The sequence below is a fragment of the Herpailurus yagouaroundi genome, unplaced genomic scaffold (assembly GCF_014898765.1).
Source record: "Herpailurus yagouaroundi ecotype Mexico unplaced genomic scaffold, PumYag 221, whole genome shotgun sequence".
Lineage (NCBI taxonomy): Eukaryota > Metazoa > Chordata > Mammalia > Carnivora > Felidae > Herpailurus > Herpailurus yagouaroundi.
In genome coordinates this window covers 19,732,174-19,749,607 of record NW_024412452.1, presented here as the reverse complement: position 1 = coordinate 19,749,607, position 17,434 = coordinate 19,732,174, and the positions used below count along the sequence as shown (strand labels likewise).

Genomic DNA, 17,434 nt, shown 5'->3' with positions numbered 1-17,434 from the left:
GATGAACTTTAGACAGCATGTATGAAGGCTCTGAATCAAGAAGTAACTTGTTATGTTTAAAGAATGGGAACAAAGCCCATGTAACTGGAATGTAGTGGGCAAGGAGAGAGTGATGTTATTACAAGTTTGGAGAGGTAGATGCTGCTCAGGTCATGGATCGCATGGATGACAGTAATGATTTTCACATAAAACCATGTGTGGGAGAAGGCTATTAAAGTTAGAATGTATGCATGTTATATGTGTGTTAAGAGAAGGGAGACATGATTTGTAACCTCACATTCTGCCTTACTGTTTTCTGTTCCTGCTTTAATCCAAAGACCACCTGTCACCTTGTATATTAGACCCATCCCCCTGGTCTACTCAAGGGGTTTGATCCTGATTTTACCATTCCCCTCAGTATCTTACACTGTACCTGATCACCTCACTTAGTGTACAAATGTTCTACAACATAGCTCCAAACAAAACTTTCTAGACACCACATGTCCCTTTTGTTACATTTGCATTTCTCTGCCTTCTACTGAAAGAGTTGTCTATATTCATCATTAGTTTTTTCAGTCTACTTCAAACAGGCTCTTCTTTCTACTTCTGTTCTTTGAAACCTCCCTGGTGGAGGTCACTTCCATCTTGCCAAATGCACTGGTCAATTTCAGTCCTTTTCTTATTGATCCCTTTAGCAGTATTTAATGTAGCTGACTACTTTTTCCTCTTAAAAAAAATGTGTTAGTAGAATTGCTTTAGCCAGATAATACATTGACATGGCTCAAAAATCAAAATGATATAAAAAGATACACATTGGGAAGTCTTCATACCACTCCATCCCAATTTACCGTATTGTACCTCCTCCACCTGAGCTTTCTAAAAATAAACCACTTTTATTAGTTTTTTTGTGTATTTTCCAGTGGTTTTACACAGGTAGAAGCAAAACTAAATGTTTATTTTTATTCCTTTTTTTCTGGCCCCAAAGGTAACATCCTATAAACACTATCCTGCCCCTGAATTTTGCTCTTTTCATTTAATAGTATATGCTGGGGGTGCCTGGGTGGCTCAGTTGATTAAGCATCCGACTTAGCTCAGGTCGTGATCTCACAGTTTGTTAAGTTCAAGCCCCACATAGGGTTCTGTGCTAATGGCTCAGACCCTGGAGCCTGCTTCAGATTCTGTGCCTCCCTCGTTCTCTCTGCCTCTCCCCTGCTCGTGCTCTTTCTCTCTCTCTCTCTCTCTCTCTCGCTTTCTCTCTCTCAAAAATAAACATTAAAAACATTAAAAATAATAGTATATCCTAGAAAACTTCTCATTTTGGTATATGGAAAGCTTCTTCATTATGTTTTACATGTCTATTCCAGTATGTAAATATACCATAATTTATTTAGCCAATTACCCATCCATTGTGTTATTTCCAGTCTTTTGTTATTACAAGCAATGCTGCAATGAATGATTTGTACACAGATTACAGATTACTTTATATATGTTTGATACATTTTCTGAAGTGAGTCAAAGGGTAAATGCCTTTCTACTTTTGATAGTCATTTTCAAAAGGCCTTCCAAAGGAAACACACTATTTTTAAAATTTATTTATTTATTTTGAGAGAGAGAAAGGGAGAGAGAGAATCCCAAGCAGGCTCAACACTGTCAGTGCAGGCATTGATCCCACGAACCATGAGATCATGACTGGAGCCAAAATCAAGATTCAGACATTCAACTGACTGAGCCACCCAGGTGCCCCAGGATATACTATAATGCAATCAAATCTAATCATGTGATTTAAAATGCTATCTATATAGTAATATATCCCAGTGTCTCTCTGGCTTTAGCTTTTCCCTGATTTGTTATCTGCTCAACATCTCTCCTTGTGCAAAATTGAACTCATTTTCTTCCCAAACTTGCTATTCCCCTCATTTTCCCCATCTCCCAATAAATAGCAGTGCCATTAACCCAGTTGTTTAGGCAGAAAACTTAGGAGCCCATATTTTCTCCTTTTCCTATACAACAAGTTAAATAGAAATTAAATAAGCTATATATAAGTTCTTCAAAATGTTTTCTAAATCTGATTCCTTCTCACCATCTCCCCCCATTCCACTGTGGCATAGTCTCCATCATTTCTCTCCTGGACTACTTCAGTGGCCTCCCAACTTCCTCTCTGCTTCTATCCAGAGTCTATTTTCTACATAGTAAAATCTTTTAAAAATTGTTGTTATTTTATATTTTATTTATGCAAAATAACATATGAAGTACGTATGTAAGTTATGGATCCTAACAACAAAGTGAATACTATCCAGTGTAAAGAAGTAACAATAATGTCAATTCTATCTATAATGCTTCTGTCTATCCCTCTGCCTGTGATCTTCCTCCCTTCCCCCAAACACATAGCTGCTAACCATTCTCTTATACATGTGAACCCACAAATAATGTTTATTTCAAGCTTTATAAAAATGACACTATCCTATATACCTAAATATGTTATTTGATTTTCCTTATTTTTGATCTTTGTACAAATGCATTATCCTTTTTTTAAATTTTTTTTTAATGTTTACTTATTTTTGAGAAAGAGAGAGAGAGAGAATGTGCACAAGTGGGGGAGGGGCAGACAGAGAGGGAGACAAAGAATCCAAACAGGCTCCAGGCTTTGAGCTGTCAGTACAGAGCCCAACAAGGGGCTCCAACTCACAAACCCTGAGATTGTGACCTGAGCTGAAGTCACACACTTAACCGATGCAGCCACCGAGGTGCCCCCTATCCTTTTTTTTTTTTTTAATGTTTAATCATTTTTGAGAGAGAGAGAAGGAGAGTGAGAGAGAGAGAGAGTGCAAGCGTGGGAGGCCAGAGTGAGAGGCAGGCACAGAATCCGAAGCAGGCTTAAGGCTCTGAGCTGTCAGCACAGAGCTCGGCATGGGGCTCGAACTCGGGAACCATGAGATCATGACCTGAGCCAAAGTCAGATGTTTAACCGACTAAGCCACCCAGGCACCCCTGCGTTATCCTTTTAATAGACTTCTCTATTTACTCAATATTATGTTTCTAAGATTTACCTGTGTTGTGTATAGTTGTAGTTTATTCATTTTCACTAATATATAATCCATTACATGGAGCTTACCATAATTTATCCATTCTCCTGATGATAAAGATAAGAATTTTCCCGCAAATTTCAGCCATTAGAAATGATATTGCTGTGAATATTCTTTCTATCTCTTGATATACATGCAAAAGGGCTTTCTTGGGGGTAATGGTTCTCAGTGTTAGCTGAGAAACTTAAAAACAAAACAAAACAAAACAAAAAACAATGCTTGGACACTATATAAACCCACTAAATTAGAATCTGTAGAAGTAGAATTGGATATCAGTATTGTTTTGTTTGATTTTGTTTTTTAATCGTCCAGATGATTTTAATGGTTAGCCAGGAATAAAAACCACTGTGTTAAAAATATTCCTAGGAATGGAGTCTCTTGGTTGTAGGAGTATGCCAATTTAAAAAACTACTTACTTTCTATGAAAGATAACACACACAGATATACTCAAAACAAAAGCATATTTCTGCCTTTGGAAAACCCTCTTCTTTCACAAAAGCTCAGGTTTTCCTTTATATGAAAAAACTTTTTGTACCCAGCAATTCAATAAAAATTTATATTTTGTGCAGGATCTGATTATTTTGCCATGTAAAGTTCTCCAGAATATTTTTTGGAACTAGAAGTCTCCCTAGGATGATCTTTTAAAATCATTAATCAGATTATGTCTACTACCTTGTTCAAAACCCACCAGTGGCCTCCCATTACAGAATAAAATTACCATTGCCTATGAGGCCCTATGTGATCTGGTTTTTGTCTTTGTCTCCAACCTTGTTTCCTACCACCCAGTGCCTTTTTAATTCTGTTAGAGGCATGCTGGTCTTCTGGTCCTCAAACATGCCCACCTCATTGTAGCCTTAGGACCTTTACATTTGTTTTTCACTCGATCTGGAGCATCATTTCCCAGATTTTCTCATGGTTCATTTTCTCATTTCATTCAGATCTTTTTTCAGTGTTACCTCTTTAAAGAGGCCTTCCCCGGGGCGCCTGGGTGGCGCAGTCGGTTAAGCGTCCGACTTCAGCCAGGTCACGATCTCGCGGTCTGTGAGTTCGAGCCCCGCATCAGGCTCTGGGCTGATGGCTCAGAGCCTGGAGCCTGTTTCTGATTCTGTCTCCCTCTCTCTCTGCTCCTGCCTCGTTCATGCTCTGTCTCTCTCTGTCCCAAAAATAAATAAACGTTGAAAAAAAAAATTAAAAAAAAATAAATAAATAAAGAGGCCTTCCCCTACAGGAGTATTGATGCATAGGGGCACTTGTACCCCAATGTTTATAGCAGCACTCTCAACAATCGCCAAATTATGGAAAGAGCCTAAATGTCCATCAGCTGATGAATGGATGAAGAAATTGTGGTTTATATACACAATGGAGTACTACGTGGCAATAAGAAAAAAATGAAATATGGCCCTTTGTAGCAACACGGATGGAACTGGAGAGTGTTATGCTAAGTGAAATAAGTCATACAGAGAAAGACGGATACCATATGTTTTCACTCTTAGGTGGATCCTGAGAAACTTAACAGAAACCCATGGGAGAAGGGAAGAAAAAAAAAAAAAAAAGGAGGTTAGAGTGGGAGAGAGCCAAAGCATAAGAGACTCTTAAAAACTGAGAACAGGGGCGCCTGGGTGGCGCAGTCGGTTAAGCGTCCGACTTCAGCCAGGTCACGATCTCGCGGTCCGTGAGTTCAAGCCCCGCGTCAGGCTCTGGGCTGATGGCTCAGAGCCTGGAGCCTGTTTCCGATTCTGTGTCTCCCTCTCTCTCTGCCCCTCCCCCGTTCATGCTCTGTCTCTCTCTCTGTCCCAAAAATAAATAAACGTTGAAAAACTGAGAACAAACTGAGGGTTGATGGGGGTGGGGGGGGTGGGTGATGGGTACTGAGGAGGGCACCTTTTGGGATGAGCACTGGGTGTTGTATGGAAACCAATTTGACAATAAACTTCATATATTGAAAAAAAAAATAAAGAGGCCTTCCCTGATGACCCTATATTTACCACCCTCCTTTCATTAATTACTGTCTTCTACTTATATACTTTTTTTATTCATTTATTTATTCATCTGTTTATTAAAGTTTATTTATTTTGAGGGAGAATGTGAGCAGGGGAGAGGCAGAGAGGGAGAGAGTAAATCTCAAGCAGACACTGCACTGACAGCACAGAGCCCAAGGTCTTACCAACTGTGAGATCATGACCTGAGCTGAAATAGACATTTGGATGCTTAACCGACTGAGCCTCCTCTACCTATATATTTTATTAGTTTATTGTTTTTTTCCCTACTACTCTGTAAACTCCATGAGATCAGGGACTTCTTCATTTCTGTGTTCTTAGAAGTTAGCATGGATGCTTAGCATGTAGCATGTGCTCAGTAAATATTTGTCAGGTAGGTGGTTGGATAAATGACTGGATGAATGAATGGAAAGGAAGGATGGAAGGAATGTAGGAAAATAGGGGGAAGGAAAGCCATCCTGGTCTTGCTTTCAATAGAGAAAGAGAATATAAGAAGAGTAAGTTTGTATTTAAGAAAATGAATTCAGTTTTAGACAAGTTTTAGTTTCTCCTTCCATCCTTTCTTCTTCCCTTCTTCCATCTGAAACACACATCTACACATAGATGTCAGGATTAACAGTGACATTTGTCTTCCTTTTTAAGGAATTAGCAAAGTGGTAGATTTTGTGAAGTATGGCAATTAAAATTAAAATCTATGTAAGAAACAAAAATACAAACTCTAAGAAAATGACCCTTAAACCTTCAAGGATGCCTGGGCTCAGAGTGATTAGGAAGTCCTGGCCTGTTGAGACTTCCAGGGGAAAAGTCATTGATTGTGAACTTTACTCTGAAGATATTTCATCATGAACTTAGGAGCTGAGAGTTTGCCCCTACTTCAGGATAACATAGAGAATAAGGGCACGGAAGACTGAGCCGTGGGGCAGGGATAAGCATATTTTTAGACAAGGGCTGTTGTCAAGTCCCATGTGGAGAAAATAAAGCTGGCTCCAATAGTTCTTTAAGATACATGATGTATTTTAATAGGGAAATACATAACATAAACATTTTGTAATTTTCTAGTGTCTTCTCTCTGCCTTTCCATCCAGATTTGTTGTTTGTGGTCTCTCACTCAGGTAGGATATGAAAGCACATACCCTTACTAGAAATTTTGGGGTGTGAATTTAGAGATTATGTCTAAATCAGGTGACAGCAGGTAACATCAGGTGTGGAGAAAGAACCCCTGCCACTTACTTGTTCTCTCACAAATATTTTACATTCATACATGCTGGAGTTCCATGCTGAAACCACTTGGAAGAATCCTGATGATGATGGTACGGGGCGCCGCCCGCCCTTCTAGGATCATAAAAGGACTTAAGAAAATCGTGGAACGAAGAAGTTTAAGACTCTTCGACATACACCATTTTACTTTGTTTTATTTTAGTCTATTTCCATATGAGCTAAATGTTACATCAAAGAAATATACTTATTGGCCAGTTGATAGAAGTTCTCTTCGCATAACAATTCCTTAGATTTATAAAGTGCTTAATAGTTTCCAGAAAATTTAAATATGCATGATTTATTTTATTCTCTGCAAAAGCATGAAGTATGTAGGGTAGGTGTTGTTTTTCCCTTTTTAAAAATAAAAAAACTAAGGCAAATTTCAGGCCATTCATTATATCACATACTTTCTAGTATAAGTTTGCCACATCTCAGGCAAATACAAATTTGTAAACAAATTTACTGAGTACTTACTAAAAGGAGTCTTTTTTTTTTTTACAAAATTTGAATTTGTAAAAAGCCTCCTTTAACTAGTAAACATTGCTAATACATTTAATTGCATTAACTACTCGACTAAAAAGCTTAAGAGAACAGAAAAGTCGCAGTCTGACAAGAAACTACTAATATAAAACAAATAGGAAATGAAGGCTAAGGGGCACCTGGCTGGCTCAGTTGGTAGAGCACATGACTCTTGATCTCGGGGCCATGAGTTCCAGCCCCATTTTGGGCATAGAGCTTACTTAAAAAAAAGAGGGGTACCTAGGTAGCTCAGTCAGTTAAGCACACGATTCTCTTTTTTTATTTATTTTATTTTTTTTTTTTAATGTTTATTAGAGAGAGAGCATGAGCGAGAGCAAGAGCGAGGGAGGGGCAGAGAGAGAGAAACACAGTATATGAAGCAGTCTCCAGGCTCTGTGCTGACAGGCTCCAAGCAGGGCTTGGATCCATGAACCGTGAAATCATGATCTGAGTCGAAGTTGGACACTTAATCAACTGAGCCAACCAGGTGCCCCACACCCAACTCTTGATCTCAGCTCAAGTCTTGATCTCAGGGTTGTGAATTCAAGCCCCATGATGGGCTCTGTGCTTGGCAGGAAGCCTACTTGAAAAACAAAGCAAGAAAAGAAAGAAAATGAAGGCTAAGTATTTAGCCTAAAATTGCATTGTTGAGGAAACATACTTCAACGAATAAAACTAAGCTACACACAGGTTTAAAAAAAAAGGGCTGGGGCGCCTGGGTGGCTCAGTTGGTTAAGCTTCAGGTCCTGATCTCACAGCTCGTGGGTCTGAGCCCCACATCAGGCTCTATGCTGACAGCTTGGAGCCTGCTTCAGATTCTGTGTCTCTATCTTTGTCTGCCCCTTCCCTGCTTGCCCTCTCTCTCAAAAGTAAATAAACATTAAAAAAAATTTTTTTTAAGTGCTATCTTAAAAATGAAGTTTTTGTATTTTTTTTACATCCTTTGACTTTTATTTAGTTTGTCTATGAGAATTTGAGAAACTATAGTAAAAATGGATTTATGAGCTTGACAAATAATGTCAACAGTTTGTTTATATTTATACTCCTACATTTTGCTGTCAACACAAAACTGCATTAAAATATCTTCTTAGAATATGTATCTTTTGTATTAGATAATTTTATATTATAAAACAGTGACAAGTTATCATTAATAGCTTTTAAATTTATATGTAAGTAGCTAAATAATATTTTTTAATCTTGTATTCAGTTTTACCTTACACTAAAAATCTCATTTAAGGCCAACAGCATAGTATATTAAAGACAAGATGTCTTTTCCTTATTAAGCCATAAGAATAACAGTGGCCTTTTCCTTGATTGCTTGAAACTAATTGAGCTTGGTTTTTCTTAAGTTGGCAGGCATCTTTTTTAACTTGGACATAAGCATGTGTGAGTAAGTGTTCCCATGTTTTAGTCATGGTGAGTTATGAGCATATTAAAAATAATTATCTCCACCTCATAAATCTTTCTTTTACTCAAGTTTATTTTAGCGCTTACTTTAATCTTCCTGTTAATGTCTCCTAGTTTTGGTCATATATATATGGATGGCAGTAAATTATAGATTTGAGCTGTATTTAGCATAGAGAAAAAGGCCAATGGCATAATATATTATAGCTATAGTTCATAATCAGCATCTGTTAAGATGAGGCATAATAAAACCCATCTATGTTGCTGCTTATTGGAATTGGGAACTTATTTTTTAATGAATACAATAATTTAGTTTCATTAGCAGATTTTGAAAATTGAAGAATAAGAGATGCCATTCTGTGGATGAAAAAAAAAGGTGACATTTGCCAAATGCTAATGGTGATAATAGGGTTAGAGTAGATCCTCTGATTTAATTCATGCCGATAAGGTAGGCACAACTAGTAATATGAACATTCAACTGGTTTAGGAAAAAGGAAACAGCAGCACACTACCAAGAATCAGGATCATTATTATAATTGCTAGAATGTTTAGCAAATATGGTAATAATGAATATAACACATTTTGAGATTGTAGGCTTTAAGTTTGGAGGCCTACATGATATATATCAGGTACTTTTGAGACAGGGCAAGCACATCAGTTACATGTTCCACAAGGCATTTTCTCAGTCATGTTCAACAGTGTGCTTTGCCATAGCTTCTCCATTTGTTGAATTCAGGATGACCTTTGCATGAATGAAGTCAAATAGGATTAAGGCAGGAATTTTCAACAATAGAAAAGAGCAACAGATGTAGCCGACTTTGAACGTGGGAGGATTGTTGATGTACTGTTGCCTAAAGGGAGTGTCTATAGTGGGGGGGGGGGGGGGAGGAAAGGAAAAAATAAGTTTACAAAATATTAAAAATGTAGAAGAGGAGTATAATGGTCCAAAATACCTCTCCAGGTATTTTGTAATTGGGATGAAATTATCCTGTAATTTAAAGATCCTTTAAACTGTTTAACTTTTTTCCTTTTGTATTATTACAAAGATACAGTTTGAAAATGTATATATACATACACTTTCAAAAATATGGATGGAAAATGTGTGTGGTTAGGAAAATCGCAGTTACTACTAAGTGGTATTTGTGAGGCTACTTCTTTCTATTGTCTAATTTATTTCATTTTGGGCTATAACAGTATAAAACTATTAATGTTGCACACAAATTATTCTGTTAGGTTTAAACATAAAGTAACAAAAGATAAGACTCCAAAATAATTATATCTATGGCCAGACCATAGTTAATTTCTGACTGGTACACGTGAAACATTTTAAAACAATTACTGCATATAAATCAGTTTATTTTATCTTATTTTGCTTTGTTTCCTATAATGAGTTGGTTTATTTTTAAAAGAATATTAGTTTGTCACATAGATTCTCTTTTCAGTTTATTTAGTTTCAAACAAAATCTAATCCTTGGTGTCTATTATATACTAAATGTATATCCTAGAAGAAAACTGTTGTGGCATCAATATCTTCTGGTTCCTGATAAATAAGTCCCTAAGTGAACTATTGTAGTTTATGATAATGAATAATCTTTAAGCTGTAAAAAAAAAAGAAACAAAATGAATAAAGAAGCATTAAAACAAAGAGATAATTTTATGCTTCAACTATTAACAACTGAAAGTTCTTTAGAGAGCTTAGTGGAAAAGTTTATGAGGAAAAATAAACAATGAAATGGCTTTATCTATTTGGTTTATTAAAATTACATGCTAAGTCTTCTTAAAGGAACGTTGTATATAAAATACTTAAATTGCTGAAACTTAATGCAGCATTCTTTTTCTTTCTTTGTTTCTTTTTTTTAAGTTTCTTTATTTTTAGAGAGATAGCATGGAGCCCAGTGCAGAGCTCAAACCTATGAAACCATGAGATCATGACCTGAGCCCAAACCAAGAGTCAGACGCTCAACCAACTGAGCCACCTAGGCACCCCCTTAATGTAACATTCTTTTTTTTTTTAATTTATTTATTTTTTTAAATTTTTTTTTTCAACGTTTATTTATTTTTTTGGGACAGAGAGAGACAGAGCATGAACAGGGGAGGGGCAGAGAGAGGGAGACACAGAATCGGAAACAGGCTCCAGGCTCTGAGCCATCAGCCCAGAGCCTGAAGCGGGGCTCGAACTCACGGACCGCGAGATCGTGACCTGGCTGAAGTCGGACGCTCAACCGACTGCGCCACCCAGGTGCCCCAATGTAACATTCTTAAAATAAATTTTTATCAGTATGAATCTATGTAATAGTTAACTCTCATCGTGCCTACAGTTCTAGTTTTAAAATATATGAAGGAATGAGTGTAAGAGAATAGTAACAGAAGTATTAACAAGTGATTTAAGTAAGTGATTAAAATTTGGGGATAAGGAAGAAAATCTAAACCTGTTGAGTAAACAGGTCTACTCCCTCAAAGAAGAAAAATTTGTCCATTGTTTCTTCATCTGATACAAGGTTTCAAATAGATTCCCATTTCCCAATCTGTGATTTAGTGGTGATCATTTAAAACTTAATAATACATATCTTATTTCCACTACCACCACCATCAATTCTAAAATTAACCATTTATCTTTCTGCTTTAATTTTTAGTTTCTTTTTGCTATTTAGACTTAAAGCTGTGTAAAAGGCAATAATACATGTACAATAATCAATAGCCATAAAATAGGGTATTAAGGACTTGTAATATGGAATATGGGAGAAAGAAAACACAAGGAAAGGTTTCGTGGAGGTAATAGCATTTGAATTTATATATTACTGCTTTGGTAGAATTGAGACATAGAAATGGCAGAGGAATATTTCAAGCAAGTGAAATGTTATGAGTAGTCCCTCAATGAATCCTGTGCAAATGTCTTTCTTTCTCAGATATTTACAGTTCCCTTCACATGCCTTCTCTTCCTTTCCTTTATGACTGCACATGCAGGCCCTCCACCTACAGCTTCCAGTGGATACATTCCTAGACATCTCTTAAGATCTAACTCAAGTGCCTCCTTCTATATGAGGATCTCTTCTGGGCCACCAAAGTAAATACCATCACTCTATACTTTGTGCTTCTCATTCATTTCCCATATTCTGTATTACAGCTATTTATTTGTGTATCTCTCTTCAAGACTGAGCTCCTGAATTCATACATGTCGTGAAGTCCAGATAGTCCTGTACCACTACTGTATGCCGGGTTATTTGGATAAAGTAGTGAGCAAGATACAGCTCTGTCCTTGGGCAACTCACATTCTAAAATGGTAGAGTGATTACAAATAAATGAGTAATTAAAGAATATACTTTTGGGGTGCCTGGGTGGCTCAGTCAGTTAAGCATCCAGCTCTTGATTTCGACTCAGGTCATGATCTCAAGGTTTGTGAGTTCGAGCTCCACATTGGGCTCTGTGCTGACAGCGTGGAGCCTACTTGGGATTCTCTCTCTCTGCACCGCACCCCTCCAAATAAATAAACTTTAAAAAAAAAAGTATAATTTCATATTTGATAAGAAAATAAAGCAAGGTGAGAAGTTAAAGAGTGATAGAAGGAGAGTGTTTAAAATGGTCATGAAAGTTGTTTTGGAGAAGGTGAAGTATCAAGGAATGATCCATATAAAGATATGGGGTAAGAGCTTCCGTTGGCAAAGGAAGTAGCAAGTATAAAGGCCTTGGGGTGTAAGCTTAGGATTGAGGGGTCATATGAAGCCTCTCTTTAGTAGTGACATTTATAAAGAGATCTGAAAGGTGAATATGGATTAGCCCTTAGGACAGTGAAGGAGTGAGGAGGAAGCAGTTTATGCTGAAAAAACAACAATGGTTGCCAACTTAGAAGAGTTTGACATATTCGAGGAAGAAGTCATTTCCCAGTAAGGGGGATGAATAGTACAACATGAAGCCTTTGAAGACCATGTTCTCTGAAGGAGAGTTTTAAGCAAGGAAATGATATGATCAGATATGTCTTTGAAAAGATCACTTTTGTGAAGGTGGTTGGACAGGGCGGGGGTAGAAGTAGGAAGGAATGGAAAAGAAAAAGTAGTCTGGGCAAAACATGATTGGTTGAGACCACATTGGTGACAGTACAAATAGAAATAGATAAGTATGGGATATTTTTAATTCACAAGATCTTGCTTTTGGTGTTTTATGTAAGAAATCTTTGTCTAACCCAAGATTCCAAAAGCTTCCTCATATGTTTTCATTAGAAGTTTTATAGTTTTATTTGTTGCAAGCTATGGATCAGAGATTTTTTTGTATCTTTATTTTTTTGGTTGTTGCTTTTTCTTTCTTAGCATATGGATATCCATTCATCCCAGAACCACTTGTTGAAAAGATTATCCTTTCTCCTCTGAATTGCCTTTACACTTTTGTTGAAAATTAATGAATTGTATATGTGTAGGTCAATTTCCAGACTGTTCTGTTCCAATGATCTTTTTGTGTACCTTTATACAATACCATCCTGTCTTGACTAGTATTGTTTATGTTGTCATAAAATCATAAAATATAAGTCTTGCAACTTTGTTCTATTTCATAATTATCTTGGCTATTCTAAACCCTTTGCATTTTCATATATGCACATTTTAGAATCAGCTTGTCAATTTCTGATTGAGATTGTACTGAATCTGCAGTTCAGTTTAGGGAGAGTTAACGACTTATCAATGCTGAGTCCTTAAATTCATGAGCACAGTTTATCTCTCTACTTTTCAGGTCCTTTTATTTTTTTATTTTTATTTTTTTTTTCATTTTTGTTTCTTTTTCTTTTTTTTTTTTTTTTTTTTCATTTTTTTTCAGGTCCTTTTAAATTTCTCCTACCAATGTTTTATAGCTTTCAGTGTGCAAGTATTCTACACATTAGTCCAGTTTATGCCCATGTGTTTCATATTTTTAAAGCTGTTACAAATGGTAGTTTTTTTAAGTTAAACTTAAAAAAAGTAAAAGCATTATGTTTGCTCTACTGTATCCCCATCTAAGTCCTTGGAAGCTTTTATGGTTGACTTCAATACTAAAATTAAGGTCTTTGAAGATGTACAAGTAAAAAGTTTTTAAAAGTAATCAGTAGACATTTAATTGCCATTGATTTCTGGTAGTATTTATTATGTAATAGTATAAAATCACATCTATTCAAACCTCTAATTTGAATATGTAAAAAATATATATTGTGAGGAACTCCTACTCTCAATTTCCATTAGTTTCAGTCCTGCGTCTACCTCTTTTAGAGGGTAGGGACTGCTTTATCACCAAGTTGATCCTAAAACCAAGGCCCAGGGTCCCGCACCCTTAGCAAAATAAATAATATAGTGGAATAAGTGAATAAACATCTGCCTTGATGCTAATCCTCTTGCTATCTCTTCTCAAAGTGTGGTCTCTGGAGGTCCATGATATAGTTCATTTGGTTTGTGAAGTAAAGGACATTTTCATAATAATACTAAGACTTGATTTACTTTTTTCACTATGTTGATATTTGCACAGATTGGGCAAGAGAAATAGTGGGTAAAACCTGTGGGTGCCAACATATGAATCAAGGTAGTGGCACCAAATTGTTAGTAAGAGTCATTGTATTCTTCATGGCCATGCAGACTCAGTTTAAAAAAAAAAAAGGGAAAGAAAAACCAATGTCATTTAAGAATGTCTTTATGAAACAGTAAAAATTATTCATTTTATTAAATTTTAATCTTGGAGTGCACATTCTAATATTCTGTGTTAGGAAGTTTGCCTGAAACACTTCTGCTGCTCATGTAGGTATTACCATTATCTCCAAAAAAAAAAAAAAAAAGGACTTGCTCTATTGTTTGGGTTGTAAGATTGGCTAGGGGTCTGAGTAAGGGAACACCATTTTTACTTGAAGGAATGACTGACAAACTGGTTATTTAGACTTGGTTATTTGGTACATATTTTCTCAAAAAGGAACAAAATTATACTATCACCTCAAGGGAAACAACTGACAGTATTTGTTGTCAGTGATACAATTAGAGCTTTCAAGCAAAAATTAGAATTTTGGAAGACTCCTATCTGCCACTTTGAACTTGAGATTTTCCCGATACTTAAAAAACATTTCTGAAAAAATAGGTGATGATATTAAGAAATATTATTTTCTTTCTCATTGCCACGTAGTATTCCATTGTGTATATAAACCACAATTTCTTTATCCATTCATCAGTTGATGGACATTTGGGCTCTTTCCATAATATTATATAATGAAACGTGTCAACATTGTCAGGGAATCTGTTTTCCAAATGACCAGTGGATAATGTTTCAAAATAATGCATAGACAAAAATTCCTTTCAAAGTGCAGGATGGATCGATGGATTTTAATATAACAGAATTTGAAGAGTTCATCAATGTGGTTTCAGATTCTACATAGCAACTAACCTTTAAGAAACCACCACTTGTGAGTTTTGGTATAGTACCAAAGAAGAATATCCACAATGGTCTGAAAAGGATTTTAAAATTCTCTTTTCCAACCATGTATCTGTATGCTAGATTTTCATTACTTTGACCAAAACAACACATCACAACAGATTGAACACAGTAGCAGATGTGAGAATCCAGCCATTTTATATTCAGCTAGACATTAAAGAATTTGCAAAAATGTGAAACAGTGTCACTCTTCTCGCTATTTTTCTTTGGAAAATATAGTTGTTACAGAGATACATTAACATGTAAAGTTTTAAAAAGAACTAATAAGTATTGTATTAATTTAATAATTAATTTCTGTTTTAATTTCTAATATAGTAAATATCAGTAGTTATACCCACATAAACAATTGGGAGTCCTCAATTTCTACAAATGTAAAGAAGTCCTGAAACCAAAAAGTTTAAGATTGCTGCTCTCTGCCATCTCTATATCTATCTTTAGCCTCTGACTTTAGTCACAAGACTGAGACTTTCAGGAGCTTCAGACCTGTCTTTGTTCCTAGTTTTCCCTCAGAAATGATCCAGATTAAGTCAGACATCCATTTGGGTAGGCATTAGAAGTATCAGATTTTCTATAGTTTTGCCAAGCTTTGGTGGGAAACAGGCTCATCCTTCAGAGGTCTAGCTTGAATGAACTTGTGAAGTATTTGTTGACATCACTTTCTTTCTGTGTGTTTTTTTTTTTTTTTAATGCTTATTTATTTATTTTGAGAGAGAGAGGTGGGGAGGGGCAGAGAGTGAGGGAGAGGGAAAATCCCAAGCAGGCTTACACTGTCAGTGCAGAGCCCAACACACGGCTCCATCTCATGAACTGTGAGATCATGACCTGAGCCAAAATCAAGAGCCAGACGCTTAACCGCGGAAGCCACCCGGGTGTACCCCTGTTGACTTGAGTTTCTACTGTGTGATCCAATAGCACAGTGTAGGAGCATATTTTATCATTCTCATCACATTATGTAATGATAGTTATTTATGCCTCCCTACTCAGTTATGAATTCTTCACTGACAAAATGGAATGAGTAAAGGTTTGTTGAAGTACTAACCTATTATGACCAGTGCCAAGGGACACAGTTTTCTTAAATGTTTTTTAAAAAAGGTCTTTCGATAGTAACTAAAATAGGTCTTTCTGAAATTGCTACGTATCAAATTCAATATAATGAAGCACAGCATATAAACATGCAGTATTGTTAACTCATGGAAGTTTTCATATAAAAATGTGGTCTGCCTTAAATAATCAACATATTCTTTTTGTGGTTTAAATGTGTGTATGTTTAGTACAGTTTGGCAAATGGAATAAATGTGCTTTTATCCCATAAAAATACTCTCTAGTCAGTATTATCCATAAAAAATCATTCATAATCATCCTGTTCATATATTGTTTGGGGGCAGGTCCCTTAACCTGTTTGAAGCTTGTCTCTGAAATGTGGGTAATTTTAAGTCACGGGATTGTTGCCAGGGTTTTTTTAAGCATATCTAGCCCTTTGTATTATTTAAATAGTGACTTTGAAAGTGAGATGTGTGACCTCTTAGGAGTGCTCAGCATAGTTCACTGGGTGTGGGCAGAATATGTTCAAATTTGTATCTACATGTTTTAATCCAAGAAAGAAATTAGCTTTACTAATATTAATATTCAGTTTAACATGGGTACCTTCACCTAGCCTACATAACTACATATTAGAAGGTCATGTATCAGGTAGAGGATGGAAAGTGTCCTGTAGAAAGGGGAGTACAAATGCAAGAGGAAGTTTTACATCTATCCTTTTTGTCAGGAAAGATAAACTTCCACTTATATTCATGCTATTTTCCTATTTCTATAAACTTCCATTCATATTACTTTGCCAGACTATGTGAGTACTAGACTTTTCCTGATTCCTTACAAGAAGTAGGCATGAGAATGGATGGATATTGGTTAGCCAGCCTACAATGTTGGCTACAGAAATATTTTCATGTTATTTTGTTGCTAAAAACATCTGTGCCACCTGTATAAACTCTCACTCATATCAATATACTTTCAGAACTTGAAAACAACATTTTCTAACCTGTTTTAAAGTCCGCATAAAAATTATTAGTAGAGTATTAACCTTAACTTGTTGACATCAGGAATTAGAATCTAAGTGAATATCAACAAAAATCCTTTGTATAATTGACAGGTGGGATTGTGAGTATCCTGATTTATTAAGCACAGCCAATGATGTACTTTTTGCATTTAGATTTATGTATCTTTGTGATGTATCTTTTTTTTAGCTGTGACAGCTATTGAAACCAGGTATGAATGTATACACTTTAGACCTTCAAATTGTTAAACCAAGATTAAAAATAATTAAACCTTTTCATTCACATTGTTCTTTTTTATTTTTGAGAGAAAAATCAGTTTTTATTACCATTAATAAATAAAGTAAAATATTTTAATTGTTAATTTACCTCCTCTTTTTAAATTTCTACTTGTGAGGGGTGCCTGGGTAGCTGAGTCAGTTAAGCATCTGACTCTTGATTTTGGCTCAGGTCATGATCTCAGGGTTCGTGAGATTGAGCCCCACGTCAGGCTCTGTGTTGACAGTGTGGAGCCTGCTTGGGATTCTTTCTGTCTCTTTCTGCCTCTACCCTGAGCATGCATGTGCTCTTTCTCTCTCTCATAATAAATAAATAAACTTACATTTCCATTTGTGGCATATATTTTATAATATGCAGTAGTATGTGTATATAATACATAAATGTATACCTATGAGAATATTTCTACTTTCTCCTATTTTTTTTTATATTGTCATGCAATAAA

At 35.9% G+C, this 17,434-nt stretch overlaps 1 protein-coding gene and 1 long non-coding RNA gene across 12 annotated transcripts in view; both read left to right on the top strand.

Moving 5' to 3' along the window:
- Nucleotides 1–17,434, top strand: part of EHBP1 (EH domain binding protein 1) — a 364,778-nt gene that overhangs the window by 213,646 nt on the left and 133,698 nt on the right. The window lies entirely within an intron of this gene.
- On the top strand, nt 11,686–14,048 carry LOC121019118 (uncharacterized). The gene is made up of 2 exons (XR_005785467.1): nt 11,686–12,955; nt 13,040–14,048. It is a non-coding gene; the product is annotated as an uncharacterized LOC121019118 (long non-coding RNA).